The 20,375-nt window shown below is 43.0% G+C and overlaps 1 protein-coding gene across 1 annotated transcript in view; it reads left to right on the top strand.

Moving 5' to 3' along the window:
• Positions 1-20,375, top strand: part of B3GALT1 (beta-1,3-galactosyltransferase 1) — a 1,403,455-nt gene that overhangs the window by 390,484 nt on the left and 992,596 nt on the right. Inside the window, exon 3 of the mRNA XM_085645381.1 lies at positions 9,220-9,461. The gene's annotated coding sequence lies outside the window, so the exon portion shown is untranslated. The remainder of the gene's footprint in view (positions 1-9,219; positions 9,462-20,375) is intronic.

The following is a 20,375-nucleotide window of genomic DNA, read 5'->3' as shown; positions in this document are numbered from 1 at the left end:
GCATTAGGGTCATAGGACCATAAATACTCCAATTTGACTCCTCGTTTTACATTTTTAACAACCCTAGCAAATCCATGAATAAAGGGATACTGGGATTTGCTTGTGTTTTTTAAATCTTTATTCCCCCTGGTCATATTATCATAAAGAGCTCCCTGAAATACAGTTGAGCCCACCCTGACTTTTAGGTGTCAGGGTGACCCGATGATGAAGCATGACACCACTAGGGTGTGTGAGGGTAATTAAAACAAAAGGAATCATTTCCTTCCTCACTCCTTAGTGGGCCTCTTCATCTTAGGACTTCCCACCGGACCCTTAATAAGGCTTATTATAGAGAAAAACGTGATGTAATTCCACGCACCCAAAGAGTACTTATTGTGATTTAGTGTTGCACACACGGGAGGTTGTACTCCTTTGAAGAATTTCCTCTCAGCCCTTACGGCATAGGGAAAGGGCCCTTTCCCTATCTTGCCATAGTTGTGTTAATTTAGCTGATATTCAGGTGTGGAGTGCCTGGTATGATAAAAGGACCGTGCCCTGCATGACATCCCCCAGCACCAAGATCTCGATAGAGGTGATAGTTCTGTCAGTCTGCCTCACCATTTCATCTGTTTGAGGGTTGACCATGACAAATTTAGGACCACCCTTGTCACGAGGGGGAGTGCAGTAGTCTTCCCCTCTCCATATAAGTAGGCCTGCAGTGTTGTTATGCCCATTGCCAATTTATCTAGCATGTAGGCTGAGTTGCCCTGTGTTGTAGTACCACCAATGGTTTATGATCTGGAGGTGGGCCGATCTATAGAAGGACAACATCAGCCTCCACAGAACATCAACTGGAAACATTTGCTGAGGGCCATGCATGGGGTACTCCCACCCCATAGGAAGGTAATTCGGCTGGAATTAAATTTACAAAACTAGTGTCTTGGGAAATCAAATGGGAAGTTTTGCAATTGGTAATGGAACCTAGGCAGTGAGACCATTTTAACGATCGCCGACTGACTGGTCAAGGACAGTGGGAGTCCCAACCACATCTTAAGGTTCTCATTAACCAGGCTAACACAGGTTCTACATTGGCTTTCCAAACAATGTCAGCATCCAGGGGGGAATATGCACCTAAATATTTGAACCCTTCCATCGCCACCCGTATACCCGCCACCCATTCCAGTTTGTGTGGGCCCAGCCCCAAGGCACACAACGTTGATTTGGAAGGAAATGAGATGGAGTCCAGATGTTTCCCCAAAAAATGCCCATTATCTGAAACAGACAGGGTCCTGGCATTTTGAGCGCTGTGATAAAGAACTATACATCGTCTACGCATAACTGGACTCTGTCTGACTGCCCATAACCCCATTCAAAGCCCTGAACCTGCATGTCCATCTGAATCCAATTTGCCTAGACTTCCATGGTGATGGCAAACAACAAGGGAGACAGGGGGCATCCTTGCCTCGTTCCCCGCTGTATAGGGAAGTTATTGGACCTAGCCCCCACAACCTGATGCTACCAAGTCAGTATGTACCAAATCGGAGGTATAGGAGGGCAAAGTTAAGGTGCTGCAGTAGGTGGAACAAATAGCTCCAACTCACAAAATCAAATACCTTATCAATGTCTGCTAGGAGCACTATTGTCGGTTCCCTCTGCCCATCAACCATCATCAATGTGTTGTTGGCTGTACATATGTTATCTCGGGTCACACTATGGGACATAAACCTTGATTGGTCTGGGTGGACTAAATCATGAATGTGGGCATTCAGTCTTTTGTCAGAAACTTGGCCAATATTTTTGCTTCTAAGTTCAAGAGGGTGATCGGGTGGTATGATGCAAGATCACCCGCTGGGCGCCCTGGTTTCGGAAAAACTACAATCTCTACATGGCGCCAATCTAATGGCATAGTCCCTGCATCTGTTGCAGACAATATCACCTCCAGGAGGTAAGTCTGAAGCTTAGGCATGTAAACTTTGAAAAATTCACTTGGGAAGCCATTTGTCCTGGGAGCCTTCCTTGAGTTCATATCTGCCACAGCCACAATTATTTCCTCACCTGTGAGCCTTAGCAGCTAGGACTTGGCAAGCCGCCGGGAACAGGGACTTAAGTCTTGTGTCTGTAATTCCTTCTTTCTTGGTGTAGATCCCCTCAAGATGGGATGCAAATGCATTTGCTATGTCTCTCGGATGTGTCATAGAGGTACCAGCCTCACCTAATATTAATGGAAATGGGGGCACACCTATGAAGTAACCTACTTGATTTGTCCCCTCACTGATACGGCTCTGAGAAGACTGCCGCGCCAATCGCTCCTCACCAATTAGAGCCTGTTGATACTGCTACTGTCGTAGGCCTAGTTGTCTAAGCACTTGTTGGCCATCAGGCTGGCTGCCACAGTGATCTAACTCCGTAATCACCATCTCCAAATTTAGTAGGTCCTGCCGTCTGCAACGGCGCTCTCCTGTGCAGTAACTGATGTCTACCCCGTAGGGTGTGAGCTTGAGGGCCTCCCATAGGATCTCAGAGGACTGCACTATACCTACAATAAGTGCAAAATACCCATCTATGCTACCTTCTATATGTTCACGATACTCAGAGCTCTGAAGTCGCCATGGCTATAAGGGCCAAAGGAACGCAGTGCGCAGATGTCCCATTTGGAGGCCCAGTGCCCCTGGGGAGTGATCGGAGATGCCTGTGGGGAGCACTGTTATTACCCAGTGTTGGTGACTACTGGGAACCAGGAAATAGTCCAGGTGGGACTAAGAGCTATGTGCCGCTGAGTACAGGGTATATCCACTCACGGAAGGGTTGTTGGCACACCGGACATCTACAAGACCTAGCGGCGCTATAAAGTATGAAAGAGGTGGCTGGCCTGCGGTGATAGGCTGACCCTGTGGGCACCATCTATCCATAGGTGGGGTGACAACTCCATTCCACCCCACCCATCACCACCAGCCCCACTCGAATTTCACTCCACAGCCCCGTAAGTAATTCAAGAAGAGAATGGCCTAGTGGCTGCGGAGAAAAAACACTTAGCAATGTGATTGGTTCACCATGCAGCGTGCCTGTAACAGTCATGTATCTCCCTTATTGGTCAACCCATGTCTTGATATGTTGGAAGGGAATCATCTCTTTGATCAGGATCCCTGTACCCCTTGAACCTCATGTGACCCCGAATGGCTGATCTGTGTGTACCTCATCTGGCTAAGCGGGGTACTTCATTACCTATGAGGTGGGTCTCTTGGAAAAATACCATCCTATTAGCCTGCTTCAAGACTGCACTGCCTCACTTTATGTAATAAGCCATTTACATCCCATGATACTACTTGGATTAGATTTGATGAGAATGTCAGCAGCTGAGAAATGGATCTTGATGCTTTGATCATCTATAAGGTATGTGAGGGAGAGGACATCCAACAGGCACCCATGCAAAGAACGAAAATGAGCATAAAAACATAACAGTAGTGTTATTATATGCCACAAAAATAACCCCTATATAACACCCCTCACCTCATATTCTGATAACCCAAATTATCTGTCACGAGAAAGAACATCGGCAGGCCCCAACTGGGAGTCCATCTCAGCTTATCCCAATGGATCCATGCAGCCAACAAAAACCTATATGAAGGAGGACATAGGTTCCTGGTAACCATGATGTATGGCCACCCATGACATCAAAGACCAAAAGGTTTGATGATAGCGCTATCTCATAGTGGTACCCCTGGTGTTATTTAGGAGATCTAGCACCAGGCGTCATGGAGGATGGGGAGCCCCCAGCAGCCGCTGGAGCATCATCAGTCCTTAAAGTATTCCCCATGAAGACATGGACCTATGGCGGTGGGTGGCCGGTGCCTTTTTGGATTTATTCTGCCTGTCAGTATGGGAAGAATCGGACTCCATGCATGCATGGTGGCATATGTGGCTTAACCATAACCCATTTAGGTGTCCATTGAAACATCTCTTCCGGGAAGTCGAAAAAGAGCATTTGGGGTTTGATTCAACACCTTGAGTTTTGCAGGATATTGAAACATATATCTGATGTTCAGTTCTCTCAGACGCTGTTTCATGGTATAAAAGAATTGGCACTGCTTCTGTACCAGCTGGGTATAGTCTGGAAAGATCATCACTGGGTGTGATTGATACATGATCTTATCCTGGGATTAGACATGCTTTACGATAGTGTCTCTATCAATGTAATTTTTAAGTTTCGCTATCACTGAAAGAGGGTTGGTCCTGGGGTGCGACTGGCACACTGCTTCCCTGTGGGCCTGCATGACCACAAAGCATGGGGATAGGGCTCCTGCAGGTAGCAGGTCACACAGCCACTTATCCAGGAAACGCTCCATCAAGGCACCTTCACAGCATTCCAGAAATCCAGCAAAGCATAGATTATTTTTATGTGCCTTTACCTCGTCATCTTCAACACACGCTGCCACTGTGAGTCTGGACACGGTAGCCTGCAGGGACATGATGGTGTATTCCACCCTGGAGACCCGGACCTAGTCTCCGTGATCCTTTCAACAGCATCCAGCCGCTATAGCATCACATCAAAGCACAGGGCTCCCATCTTGGCATCCACAATGTCGCGTGATTGACTGGTAGCTGCCAGCAGGGCCACATTATGTGGGACCCTCCCAGCCTGAGCATCAGGAGACATCTGTGGTGATGAGCCACCTGGCTGAGTGTATTTGTTGAGCGTACCCTATTTGGTGGCTGGTGGTCTCTTGTGCCTCATCATGCTGCGTTGAGTATTATGTGCTGCCTCTGATCCACCAGACCCCCACAGCAGCTCCCAGCGGTCAGATCTGGGGTCAATCGATGCCTCAGGCCACGGAAGTCTAAGCATCATGGGGCAATCAACAGGCAAGGCCAAGGTTTGTTGTCGACAAGGATGACACACTTCCTCACAAATTGCCCAAGGTTCCAGCCCAGCTATCTCACTGACTAATGTGATCACCCCTGTGCCACCCCCTACTGTGGTGGAATTAATTTGTGTCACCTCTCCTGGGCTGCCGCAACAACTGCTCCCCTCGCTTGGCGTAGACATGTCTCCCAGGCGCCTGTTGCCCAATGAGGCCTGTAGGACAGGATGATGGACAGCAAAATTGTAAGGGCTTTTGTGTCACTATTCAACCTGCCTCTGCCTCCAATGAAGGACACAGTCCCGTGGGGCTCAGCGGGCCACCATATATATGGGCCTTTCATTTGCTCTGTGGCCCGTGTACAATATAAGCCCTCCCGGCCCACCATTGAATGGTGGCCCATCTCGGTCCACCTCATGCCCCAACATAAGGAGGCTCATACCAGTATATGGGGGAGCTCAGTGAAGTTGTTCCACTCTGCAGGGGCCACACCACAGTCTGCAAATGTCTATCTGTTCCCTCCACCGTCAGGCACTGGCCCACACCAGACATACTACCACGGCCTGGTGTGTGCAGCATCTCTTGCGTCCGGGTCTGGTGCATCTGCCTCTGGATCAGGGGTGAATGCAGGCCCATGCCTCCTGGTCTGCTCGTCCTCCCAATGACCAGTGGCTCCGATCGCACTTTCCTTTGGCTCCAGGTGTATACCTGTGCAAATTCCCAGCTGGATGAGCCTACTCTGGGCCTCCGCCCCCAGGAGTGGGAGGCTGCCCTCCATCTACCGCTGCTCCCCCTGGCTGCAGGGTGTCTGGGTGCCCCTGGTCAGAAACAAGGGGACTGTGGGTTCTCTATGCCCCTTAGGTTCTTGAAGAAAGTAGGGTGACCGCACGGAGCCACTCTAAGATGCAGCTGCCATGTTCGGTGCCTTAGCCTCGCCTCCAGCGATTGGCATTTTACTGAAATCTGAAAACCCAGTCAATTGAAACCCCTCAATGTAGCAATTTATGAACCAATCTGTAGATCACTAGGCAAGATGGTCTTAGAAGATCTTCATATTTGCAGACATGCCTTCACTTATGGCCTGTATCCCTCTAAACCTCTAAGGAACCCCATGAGCTATTGTATTCTTTGGTAATACACCCATGAATATGTTCTCATTGGAAACAATCCTGAATAGTATTTCAGGGCTCCCACTGAATTTCATCTTTTTCGTTGCTTTTTAGCGAGGATCACAATCTACCAAAACTCGTTGACAACATTAAATGGCATGTCAGAATTTCTTGCTGGGCACAGATCAGCAAACAACATCCAGTGCAACTTTTTCACCATGTTAGCTGTCGATTCATTAATAAATAGAGCACGCTTTAAAATACATAAATATACTGGTCAGTATAAAAACAAGGCACTGACAAAGTGTGGGACTTGTGATTTAATTGATTCTGATATCCCTTGTTTTGCTATGAATTATAGATAGCGCATCACTTCTGCATGTGTACGTCCATTCTATGTTCATAATGGAATGTAGTAATTAAAGTAGTCAACTCCAGGGCCGGGACTAATGATTTCATATTGGTTGCATAAAACACTGGTAATATCAGGCAACCCTGCTGAGTTGTTTAGTCAGTTTTGAACTCAGTCCCTGCACATTCTGAATACTTGTAGTAGCCAGGATCTGGCATTGTGCATTCTCATGATGGTCAGTTTTATATTTACATTGTTTATCAATATGTGCCGCAACTTCCCTGCTTCCGCAAGCATCTGGTTCAAATATGTTCATGATATAGAAGGCAATTATGGCCACTCTATGATGGGATGCGGAGAAATCATTATTAATTCATAATGTCTGCAAAATATGCCTGACTACAGGTCACTCTCATGCATAATCTTGCTGAACTTCCTAGTTGCTCTCTGAATTGTATGTGTCAATGATTAAATTCATTGTTGCGAAACCATTATTCTACACGGTGAAAGGACAAGTTCATAGGTTCATATTATTTTCATAGGGATGGAAATAGAGCTCTGTCAGCAGATGGATGTCAAAATCTCTTCAATGGTTAATGAGAGTATGACGTATGGAATCTGAGATTTACAGCCTTATTTAGAGTTTGGCTGAGAGTGCACTCTCCCACAAATATGGCTGAGTACCCTTCCCGCGAAATTGTAGGTCCACCTCCTCTAGTAAACGTCATGAGAACTACAATGTTTCTTCCAGAAGAGCCTTCCCGGGCTCCACCAGTGGAAACCATTGTCCGATGACCCATTGGATAGTGGATCATCAGTCTATATTGGTCAGACCATCTTCATCATTTGTAACAGACAAATGTTGGTTTTCCTCTTAAGACCACCAGGCTAAGCGTGGCACCATGCAAAATACAGAGGTGACGGCTGTCTTGTCTGCCTTGCACATTTTCTGGAAAGCTCCATGTGGCTATGTTCATGCACAGCATGTCCACTATCTATTCCCATAAATTGCGCACTTACATAAGGGCTCAAACACCCATGGGTTTCATGCTGCTGGTTGCCTTGACCAAATTCACTGAATCTTATTCCTACTTAAAATGGTAAAAAAGGGTTTTCTGAATTGTATAAAGTTATCTTCACCATGTAACTTTGTCCAGAAAACAAATAATGGAGAATGGTGTGCCATCCTTGCATTGTGTTATGTAGCAAGTAATAAGAAACATATTTAATTGAGTAAACTGAAAATATCTTGCTAAATGGTACAGTGTGAGCTTCATTTTCAGAAGCCATAAATAACTCACAAAGCTGGCACTAATTATGTAACTGTACATTTTTCTTTAACCACCATTGTATCATTGGTTGAAAAGGCAATGCAGTGCCATCACCCACCCAGATGTCAGAGAAGGTTAGAAGTCCCCCATCTCTCCACCAACAGAACCTTATAGTTTTATGCCAATTTCTCTTAGCTTTCAACCCAGTGGTTAATTTGTAAAATAAAAGGTGCTGGGGCTAACAGGAGAAATGTGCTGGGGCAAACTGCCTCCTGACTAGAGCCCCGGAAATTATTATTCTGGAGAGGACTTGGCCTAATGGCTAGAGCTGCTGATTTCGGAGCTGGGGAACCTGGTTCAAGTCTTGGCGTGGCTCACAAACCTGTGAATATGGGGAAAATCACCTGCCTTTCAAATGAGTGGGTCCTTAATTGGTGCTATAAGCACTGGTGCTGAGAATTAGGTGCTGGTGCTGAGCACCGGAAAGCCCCTGCTCAAATTAAGCACTGTTTCAACCCCTCCCTATCTGATCCCATCTCCTATTCTTTGTGAGTGAATATCACTAAACTCACAGAGCTCTATAGCAGGAGGAGAGAAGGTATTGAAAGTGGAAATAATATCAAATTGAAAAGTTAATGCTACGTTTGTATTAGCTATTACTTTAGTGGTACTGAATGGAACTTGTTGCATAAATCATTCTTTAATACATTGAAATGGGGAAGTTTCGCTATGCAAACCAACCAAATTGAAGAACAAGCTGAGTAAGTCTCTGGGGGAATGCAAACAAGCGTGGGGCTGCCTACATTTTGCTCCTTCCAGACTCTCTGTAATAGAACAAAGTGGATCCCACTGACTGCACCTCCTAGGGGTAAGTTCCCCATATTAAAGAAAAGTCCTTGGTTTCCTGCACACGGACTAGCAAATGAGATGGGGCCATTCAGTGTGACTCTGGACTTTGTTGCTACACCTCATGAAATGTTTTTTCCAATATTTGTTAATCTTCCGGAAACGTTTTCTCAAACCTTTGTTGAACATTTTTGGAACAGGCAGAGACTGGGTGTAGGGCTCTTGCACACCTCCACAGAATTGAAGGTGTGACAGCCACTTTAGAGAGTACAGCTTCATCTAAGAGTGGACTTATTCAACAGCAGACATGATGCAATGCTTGGCAAATCTATGTATCAGCCAGTAGTGTATGGCGTTTTGTCCTTTTATAATAGTAGAATGGGAATTCCAGTTCTGATTGTTTGCATCCATTTTCAGATATACCATGGGCCAGCTGCTAATTATAGTGACAAGAAATGCTTTGCAATTCCATTCATATGTTGTCATTCATAATTATCAAATATGTTGTTTTTCCATTTGATTATTAAATCAGTAAATGTAACTTAATTTTTTATGACTTTGACATGGTGTAGATTGCATTTAAATCATCTCCTGTTTCTTTTATGTCAACCTATTTTGCTACTTTTCTCTATATATTTTTTATGTCTATACTGCTTCCAATTCCTGATGCGATCTGCGTGCATTATGAAAGGCTAAGTTGAAGTTTGTGCATATGTTTGCATGTATTTCTCGTTCTTGCTAATTTTTTGAAGTGGTACTGGAAGTGTTTACATTTAAGATAAGCATGTTTTTATTTCTTGCAGAAATTCTTGCACTCCAGAGATTTTAAAGAATAAGTACCTTTCACCAGTGACTGTAAACCACAATTATCGTTTGTGCTGGATTTGGACTTTTTGTGCCTTGAACTTATCCATATATGATTGAAGTCTCTACCTTCGCTGAGCTGTGCTGTTCATGGTTCATTATTGTGCCTACCATCATATGAGAGCTGAGACACTTGCAAATCTTCCTGAAGTTACATTATCTGCTAGACTCTCTCCTCTAGGTAAGTAGACTACAAATGGTATTTTGCGCAGGCTCAACTTGACAACTCTGCACTTTATTTAGGCATTGCATATTTTTTTGTTCACTACAGATGCATAAGATCATGACGCCCTTGCTGAATCTCAAATGACCAATTGATGCTATAGTAGTAATATGATGTTATACAGCTTGGGAATGTCATATTACATCGTTTTTTATTCTTTCTAAAGATTTTACCACCTTGCAATGTTTTCAGTATGCTCCCGATTATTTTATTTATTCTAATTTCATTTTTTGATTGGGAGTTTAATATAGTATGACTCTTTCGCAAGGGGACAGTGAACTGCATTTTTTAGCCCTGTATGCTAAACCGTCTTAATTGGAGCCACTAAAGAAAATCTGAAGAAATTCAGATGATTAAAAATGTGACCTCAGAGCTGAGACATATATCACAAGAAAGGAATATGTAACAAGAAATGTATATTTCCCCTCATCCTGAAAAAAAAATCAAATGTGTTGCTCAGATAAAGGTAATCAATAAAACCAAACTCATAAATAGCTATATGCAATATATACAATTAATAACTAGCTAAATAAAGCAAAAATATAAATGCCGATACAATCAACAATTGTGATTTTGGACATAAAATACATGATAGTAAATCACAAATTTCCATAGAGTTTGTTAAATTACAAATAGAGGCAGAAAAATGCATTGGCAGCCATCTGGGGCAAGGCACAATTTAGAATCATTACATTGACAAATAAATCCATACATCGTAAGCACTGGTCTACCAGAAAAAAGATATATCTTCCTAACCAAAGAAGGATTTTCTAACATGGATCTTGTTGCAAAAGCCTGATAACGGATTCTGATAAAAATGGCTAGGTCAGAGATTAGATAATTTCCTGCTCTGACTGATATCTTTTATAACTTACTACCTGGTAAGCTCAGGCCAAATTATAAAATGCTCCGTCTCGGGAAAAAGAACCAAAACCATTATTTTATTCCAATTGAACAAACACACTGTGACCAGTTTTTGACAGCAATTGTGAGCAAGTGTGTAAGAAGAATAAATATCCCCATTAGATGTGATGGGCATGGTTTCCAATTGTTAGTTGTGTTATGTACTTTACTATTCTTTATATCCACATCCCATCAATGAAATAATTGCTCACTACGCCCACCTACTGCTGACATTAGAACAAACTGTGGACCACTATCGTTTCTTAATAGAAAATGTTTAGGAACAAAATGTTGTGCACTGTATGTTTCCTGTTTTACTTTTACAGGCAGTAAATATTTTGAAGAATCAGTAAATATTTTATGGTGTCCTTACAAGTCCTCTTGTCCTTTTGTGCTGTGCTTTTCTTTAACTAGTTTAAGCTGTATTATGCTGTTAGTGAAAAAGCAGTATAACAGTTTCCAGAAATGTGAGTTTTTCCATATTTTTATGTGTGGATTGGATTGCCACTCTTTGTGACCAAAATATTTCACAGTGTATGTAGTAAAATGTGACTGATGTTTGGCATGCTAGTGGCAATATTCAAATGTGTCAGACTTCACAAGATAATAATGTGCAAATATATCATTACACTCCTTCAGTATTTCAATAACTTTATATTCACATATTCTCTGGTTCCAGTTTTTGTTTTGTCTAGTACTGGTATTCTCACCAATGGGCACATTTGTCATATTTGTACTTTTTAACTCTTGTATAGTTTTGTCGGCCACAGTTTACTTCAGCTTGATATTTGTGCTGATAGCTACAATGCTACAAGACACTTGTTAACACTCAAAAAGATGGAACATATGGTTGGACTTTAAATTCAGACTTTGCTTAGACCCATAAAAATGGCACTCATCAAAAGCAAATTGTCATAGAATAGTGGGAAATCAATGAAGCTTCCATTTTATACAGTTTGGTACATGCATAGGTGTATTAACATACATAACTTTAATTAACAAAATATGAATTAAATCAAATATTCACATTCTGACTAACATATTTCTAGCCCATCACTAGATATATTTAGCAAATATTTCACAAATACTGTAAAGGATTATTGTGTTTGAACATAAAGTAGCACAACAAAACAATTGGATGGAAGGTAGATACAGTTGTTTTCTGAAATTATTTTTTATTATACTTGCCAGAGCACAGTTAATACTAGAGTAATTGAAGATCCACTCCCTAATTAATAGCGTTCATCTGATTTAAACTGATTGACAGAGGGATTTTTGATGAGATTTGTTTCGCAAAAAGAGGAAGATGCTAAAAGCTTGCCATTTCTTGGATGCTTGTATCCTGGGAAACAGCACATTGCAAAATGGCCAAAATTCCTGAAGGTGATGGCACCTACAGAGGTTTACATTTTTATTAATACTATCTGAAAGAGGAATGCTAAATATGTGAAAATCATTATATTTTGTTTCACAATTAACTTTCACATTTGTACTAAACCACATATTGACTTATTACAAATATATGTAGATGATATCTTACACAGCTCACATCTTTTGCCATCATATTCCAGTCATTCATAATACTGCTTTAACCCCTACCATTTTACAAACTTAGAGTATTTAAATTGTTTACCAATTTCACTTAATAGCTGATGAAAATAAATTCATGTATGTAACAATTATGCTGCAAGATCATTTTGAGTACCAAATAAGGTTTTTCAGCAGTTTGTTCAAGAGCAAATGACATTACAGTAAATCAGATTCTGACATGATTGGAATCTTAACCTCATCAAAGTAGTACAAAGTAGTGCAATTTGGTGAGGAAGTTCACATTTATTACAACAACACTAAATGGTTTTTATAACAAAATATGTTTATGTTTGTATCTCTACTTTCTCTTATGTCAAACTATGAACATTTTGGAAAATGTCAAGTGACGTTTAGTAGCCTAAGTTTGTTCCGAAGTCTGTTCCGAAACCTCTACTTCAATCAGCATTTTAGGTGTTCCAGTGGTATGGGTGGTTTTGATTGCGGCACAGGGCAGTAGTAGCATCAGAAGCAGCAGTGTCCCTAGACTGGACAGTGTATATAGGAGCATTTGATGCAGATGTTCCTTCATCCTCATGGCAGTTTGGTTTGGCAGACATTCAACTGCCTGCTGTGGCAAGCATTCACATGCCCTAACATTCCATAGGTATAAAATTAATATTTTTTGCAGTGCCTCTGGAAACGTTCCAATGGCAGAGCTTGCCTGTGTGAAAGTCCTGTTTTCGACTGGAGCCCCCTTTGGGAGTTACAGGATGCTCAATTGGGGACCACCCCCTGGCACAACCAGCTCTGCATAGTTGTATATGCAGTAGAATAGCGTGGTCGGGCAAAGGGAATGGTGTTGGGATGAGGATCAGCAGGGAAGGGGCCTGCAATGTTAAGAATCATTAAGCAAGTACTATTACAGTGCATACTGTTCTGTAAACGTCATACATGGGTTACTGATTTCTACAATCTCTCTTTCTCTATCAATTTCTGAAGTCAACCTGTGATTTACAGGGGAGACAAAAAGCAGACCTCAGGACTTTTATCAAGGATCTGAATGCTATAGGGTGGCAGGTGAAACATATGTTGCAAGCATAAAACACACACTTGTATCACAATCATAATTTGTGGAAAATCCATTTTCGGTGTCAAAAACACATACTATATTTCTTTGCAGTGGCGCGTGATCCCAAACATCCTGTCCAGAGAACCTTTATGTATATTGACTGTTTAGTGTGAACCTTTATGGTTTAGTGATTGTTGATCCTCAAAATAATCGTGACTGCCGTAATCAAAAAAACGGACAACCTGTCTTTTCCACTCAGTATCACTTAAATACTCTTTTAATGCAGGTTTTAATTAGACTCTTCAATTAGGTAGTTTCCTGCCTTTGTAAGTGTTTCACCCAAAATATGAATTATCTCAAGATTTATTTTTCCTTGGGGTTAATATAGAATAAGAAAGAAAGTCTTGGGGAGAGGAGTTGGCCTAACAGCTAGGGTAGTCAACCTCGAATCTGGGGAACTAGTTTCGAGTCTCGGCAATGACGCTGAACAGCCTGTGATTTTGGGCAAATCACTTAATCTCTCCGTGCCTAAAATTAATGAATGTGTCCTCATGTAATGCAACTGGTACTATGTAAAGCGCTCTGATACCCGGGGTCAAGTTCGTGCTATACAAAACTCTGAAAAAAAAAAAGTCTACAACTTTGGGACCAATTCCGGTGCGGTTAGGAAAGCATTACCTCCTAAGGCCTGATTACGATGCAGTTAGGAAGGCCTCCTAAAGGCCTTTTCTCCTTCCAAATCGGATCAGGAACTTGTCTTCCTAACCAAGGGTCAGATTACGATGCGGTTAGGAACATAGGCTCCCATAGAAGTCAATGGGAGTCTAACCAAATCGTATCTGGAAGCATCCGGATGCATCATACTCGGTCGTCCAGACTCTCCTGATCCAAGTCGCCCGGAAACCGTTTCCAAACCGATTCGTTCAGGAAGATTTCCTAACCGCATCAGAATCGGGCCCTTAATGTTAGATCACCTTTCCATAAAGGTTTCTGCACATCGGCGTGTCTACCATGCTTTATAGCAGCTTTTATTCTCATGAAGAAATTCACAAAGAGTTAATCTTGCCCAGATACACCCAACCACAGTCGTTTTTCTGGAGAGTTACCAAAATCAATGCTTGCACGCTGGTATATGTTATATTCATTGCTTCCTTATGGATGAAGTCTTTAGTTATACTAGGACCATGCCCAAAATGGCTACCACAAAGGAATTCTGGGCTTTATTGTGCAATACAAGGTGGTTTCGTTTTACATCATGCTTTTTAAAGTGTAGCAGCACAGTATTTGAGGAAATAGATTGCTTTCTTGTTCATACAGTTTTGTAAAGCCTGATTTTGATATTTGTGGTTTAAATCTTGGTCTTGTTGCCCCGAAGAATGGAATATTTTGTAGCCCGTGGCTCATCCTGCTGTTTCTGATCTTACTGGGACTGCTCTTGTCTGTCTTTCCCTGGAGATGCTATCTTTTAAACAACTGTGGCCCGTGCAGATAAGAGCGGTAGGGTGGTGGGGCCGGATGGGGGGGGGATTTCGACAGACGACGAGGAAAAATGAAATAAATAAATATTTTGCCCTTGTTGGCGTCTGTCGAAATACCCCCCACCCGCCCCCATCGCCCCACCACTCTGACCTGCATGGGCAATGGCTGCTTTTAAAGTTCAACACAAACAAATTGGAAAACACCAAAAAAAACTTCAGGCAATGGAAAGGGTTGAGTGGTGTTGTGTCACTCTGTAATAACTATAAGAGAGTGGGAACATTCTGTGAATACATCAAACTAATAATATTACTTAATGAGCTGAGGTTGTGCTGAGAGTCACAGGAACAGCTGTACCATTTTCAGTTATGGTGGTAGTGTTATACCTAAAAACACAGACATTTCTCAAAAAACGTCAAGAAATCTTGGCTATTTGTGCCTTTGAGCAAACCTATAGTTTCAAAGTTATACTAAGACCACCCCTTCATTAAAAGCACAATTTCTAAAAAAAACATTTTCGGTTCCACTATAATATAGAGAACGGGCCCCCCTCTTAAGGGACCACCACTTCCCTGGGTCCTAGATAATAACAGTGGGAAGGAGGCATATATGCCCAGGGCTGGCCCATGCTAATTGAAGGAGGGAGGCCTCACACTCCCCTACTGGAGCCATTGTAGGCCCTTGGGTCCAACCCCCTGGGGGAGCTCACTAGGTCCCAGGGTGCCCACCTCTGGGATATAGCAGTCTGATTTTGTTTGGCAAAAGCAAACACTAACGCCGCTCCCAGTGAGCACGAGCTGTCAAAATGCTGCTGGTTGCTGGGAGCAGTTATCATCCGCTGTCATGCGGACAGTGAAACAGATGAAACAATTGCTACAGCACTTGGGAGCTGCATTTTTAGCAGCTCCCTGTACATGGCAGCAAGCTGGCTCCTGCAGGAGATGGGGAGCTGCCTTGAACCGCAGGGGCCTTGAGACTCCCTCTGTGGTCCCCAACGATACACACTGGCTGCCCTGAGTGGGGCCATGGCACCCAGGTAAATGTGGCCAGGCCCTGGATGATGTGGTCCCCTGGGCCAAAGTCGGCTCAGGGAGGGGGTCACGCAGACCCCCACATAGAATTTTGGCCAGGCCCCAGGGAATGTGGTCTCCAGTGCCAAAATTCACCTGGGGATGGGGGCTCAAAGGAGAAAACAGAAGGCAGAAAATGAGTATAAAAGGCAAAACAGAGCAGAAGAAGGCAATACAGAGGGCAGAAAAGGCAAAATGTAAGGCAGAAAAAAGGCAGAAAAGGCAAAACAGAAGGGCAGAAAAACGAGCAGAAAAGACAAATAGAGCAGAAGAGGGCAAAACAGAGGGCATTCAGAAACGTACACACCGAATCACAGACTGACTCAGAGACTCAGGCACCCACTCACTGAGCTACTGAGTCACTCATGCACCCACTCACAGAACCCCTTAGACATTCACGCACCCACTCACATACCCGCTCAGACACTTACTGTTAACCCCACTCAGAGCCTCATGCACCCTCTCACAGACCCATTTATTGACTGATGCACTCACCCAATCAGAGACTCACATACCCACTCATAGAACCACACAGAGACTCATATCATGGTGTGTGAGGGAGTGTCTGTGTGAATGGCTGTATGGGTGAGGGAGGAGATATAGGAGTGCTTGTATGGATGTATAATTGGGTATGTAACTGGCTGTACAGGTGTGTGAGTGGGTGTATTAGAAGTTGTATAGGGGTGTGAGAGTGTGCATGAGTGATTCTGTGGAAGAAGTCATCAGTGATGCCATTTGAGATATCAGTAATGTCATGAGTGATGTCACTGACCATGTCATGAGTGATGGAATCTGTGAGGTCATAAGCAGTGCTCAGGTAACTATAGCTGCTGAATTTCCCTAGTTTTGTACAAGCAAAATCTTAGCCTAACTATAAAGTTCCTGTAACCTTTGCTTTTTTCAGTGAATTTCTAATGTTTTTCAAATTCTATATCCTAACTATAATGTCCCTGTAACCTTTGGTCTTTATAGTCAATTTTTATGTTCTTTTATGTTTTTTCTAAATATAATGTGCCTGTAAACTTGTTTCTTTTACGTGACTATATATATATATATATATATATATATATATATATATATATATATATATATATATATATATATCCCGAACATCCATCCAACTCCAAAGAGTAAGTGGCACGTACTCGGTAGAACCAAGGCACAAGAAAACAGAAAAAGAAACATGAAAAACAAGAAAAGGGGGCAGGGCAGAAACACCCTGACCCCCTACGCCTGCTCAGCGGGTCCCACAAGGACCCCCAGGGCCCAAAAAAGCGTCTTTTTTTTAAATTGGCACCCAGCGCGAAATTCGGCCGAAAAAAAAAAAAACGAAGCGCGGGCTCCCATGCTTCGATATTAATTAGCCCCCGGGTGGTCCAAGTCCCGGGAGTATCTCCAAAAATATTTGTGGGGGCCCAGGGGGACTCCCGCAGCCCCGGGGACCACCACCCCCCGGGGCTTCTTTTTAAAATGTATGGAGGGGCCTCAAAGGCCCCCCCAAGCCCCGGGGACCGCCACCCCTGGGGCTTTCATTAATTATTGTGTGGGAGCACATGGCCCCCCCACTGCCCTGGGGCCCACAGGCCTGCGTTGCAGAGGTGGTCCAGGCCATACCCCTTTTTACACCTCTGTGCAACGCAGCTCTGTGGCGCTTATTGGAGGTACCTAGTGGGCTAGTTGGACCCCAGGGACCCTCAGGATTCGAGGGGACTTAAACTCCCAACTTAAACTGGCCAGAGGGCGTGTTTGCACACATGTCACCTCAGACCCCCCTCACTTCACCACTGTGCAAACACGAACTTTAAGAGGTAGTTTTAATCCCCCTGCCCTATTATGTACTAGGGCCTTACAGAGGAGGTCATGCTAATCACAGGGGTACACCAACGCATAGTGTTTCCTAGTGTATGTAGGTGTTTTCACTGTATTCTAAGTGTCTTTTAGCATAGCACTGGCTCTAGGCCTGGTTAGTCAGAGTCAGTTACCACCAGTACCCATCTGAAAAAGTTGTGGGTACAAGATGATTTTGCAACAAGGCCTCTTTCTGCTCCTCTGTTGGTCCTTTCTGGACATGTTTAGCTATTTCCTACACTTTTCTTCGTCTTTGTGGACTTCTGTTGCCTCTTTCTGCATTTCGTTTGCTTCTTTCTGTGCGTTTTTTGTTCTTTCTTCAGATGTCCAACCTCTGTAGGCATAGTTAGAAACTAGCATTTAAAAAACCTTTGAAATTCACTTAAAAATCCATAGGTTTGAGGCACGTTATAGTTAGAAATTAGCATTTAAAAAACCTTTGAAATTCACTGAAAAAAACATAGGTTTTAGGCACGTTATAGTTAGAAATTAGCATTTAAAAAAACTTTAGAAATTCACTGTAAAAAAACATAGGTTTTAGGGAAAGTTATAGTTAGTTGGACATTTCACTCGTACAAAACCATAGAAATTTCCCCGTTATAGTTAGTTCAACTAACTATAACTCGCGCCCCCGCAATGCATTGCTGATGACGTCACATATTACATCCCTCATGACATGGTCATTGACATCCCTGGTGACATCACTGATGTCATCTCAAATAACAGCACTGATGACATCACTGATGACATCATCCATGTGATAAATTGATGCATCTTCTCATACCCTAATATAACCTTTGATACACCCACTCTAAATTACAGACGGCCATTCTCAAAACCATTGACACTCCAACACCAATAACTGCATACCCACTCACTGATTCTTAGGTCTACACATACATCCACTCACTCATCCGTACAGCCACTCATACTGATGGTAATTCAGTACAGGACTATTATATGCACTCATACACCTATATAGACACTCACACACCACCACTCATCCATAGAAGTACTCACACATCTAGTCAGTCATGCAAATAAATAATAACACACCCATTTACTCACCTATACAGTTATACACACACCAGCTCACTTACTCATACAAATACTAACACATTCTTACGCTCTTATACAATGACTGATACAAGCTCACACTCTTCCATACAGCCACTCTCACAATCACACACTCTCACTTATAGCCATTTAAATACTCTAACACACATATATATACTGCCTTTTACATATATAGTTACTTTCACTTGTACCATTGAGATATACATTCACTCACTAACACATCCATACACACACTCACCCACCCATGCAGCCCATCACAGATGCACTCTTGAAACCATGCACCCAGTGAATCACCCACTCACACATCTATGCACAGAGTCACACATACCCCACCCACACAAACACTCAGGCATCCATACAGATACTCACACAACCAATCAATAACTCATATAGACACTCATGTAGCTATTCACAAACCCATGCAGCCGCTTACACACCAACAGACAGACGGATACAGACATTCTCACAGTTTAGTCACTAACCCATGCATTCAGTCAGATACATGTAATCACTCATTTATAGACTCAGTCACACACCTAGTAAATCATCCATTCAGACACTTATACACCCACTCATTCTTCAATACGCCTTTCCCTATATATATTAAACATATTTAAATTTTACAGAAACACAGTCACTGGATGAGGTCATCAGTGATGTCATCAGTGATGTCATTTAAGATGTCGTCAGTGATGTCATCTGTGATGTCACTGACCATGTCATGAGTGATGTAATATGTGATGTCATCAGCAGTGCATTGCGGGGGTGCGAGTTATAGTTAGCTGAACTAACTACAACAGGGGAATGTCTATGGTTTTGCACGAGTGAAATGTCCAACTAACTATAACTTTCCCTAAAACCTATGTTTTTTCAGTGAAAAAAAAATAAAAAAATAAATATATATATATATATAAATATATATATAATGCAGTATTGCCAGTGAGCGGTTATGGTTAGTAGCTTTGGTGCCATTTAACAAATCTTCATGAAACTTTCCAATAAAAAGTCTCATCCTCCTTAGCTCCTTCCTGGAAAGTTTCAGGGTGATCCATCAAAAAGAGTCCTAGAAAAGGGGGGGGGGGCAAAACAAATTTTCCATATTCATTGGCGCTTAGGAAAATTGAACAGCAATACCGCAAAAACTTCTGAACTGTAGTATACCATATTTTGCAGAAAGGTAGATTGTGGTCCAGAAAGCATGCCCCTTGTGATTTGGTGTAATTCTGTTCTGTTGATTTTTAGATATTAAGGCTTAAAAAATATAGATATCTAGGGATGTGGACGATCAGTGAAGCCAACAGATCTCGCAATGAGATTTGATTGGCTACCAACACATCAACAACGATATGGTGGCACCCATCTTAAGACTTAGGGCTCAGTCCTAGGAATAATGTTAAAAGATATAAGAAGACAGGGTAGGGATACCTTGCTACCTTAGGCATGGTGGGGGTCCCCCTTCCCCGAGCCACTCATGGAGCTTTAGTGACTCCATCACTTAAGGCCAATTTTTTAAAAAGGCGAGAGAGATCCATGGCCCACCTCACCGCGCATATTGAGCCTGGGGCCCCTATCCCTCAGGGCCTGATGCTCAACACTGTCCTGGAAAGCCCACCCCAGGACTGTCTTTCCCTAACTGGGAGTGTGCTGGAATACCCAGCCCAACCTTTCCTGTGCAGGAAACAGAACCTTGTTCCTGCATGGCAAGAGGAGTAAAACAATGCTGCTCCTGCCCAGGCCCAGGCAAGATCAAAGAAGAGGTGCCAGCTCCCAACACAAATGCCAGCATGGAGGTGGCTGGAGAGCTCCCACGGCCCTCAATGTAGCAAGCATTGTGGGTGCCCACCAAAATTTGAAAAAAGGACCAGCTCCCACCAGTGAAGCCAGCAGGTGCCACTTGGG

The sequence above is a fragment of the Triturus cristatus genome, chromosome 3_1 (assembly GCF_964204655.1).
Source record: "Triturus cristatus chromosome 3_1, aTriCri1.1, whole genome shotgun sequence".
Lineage (NCBI taxonomy): Eukaryota > Metazoa > Chordata > Amphibia > Caudata > Salamandridae > Triturus > Triturus cristatus.
Note: the sequence above shows the minus strand (reverse complement) of the source record. Positions and strands in the feature narration are given on the sequence as shown.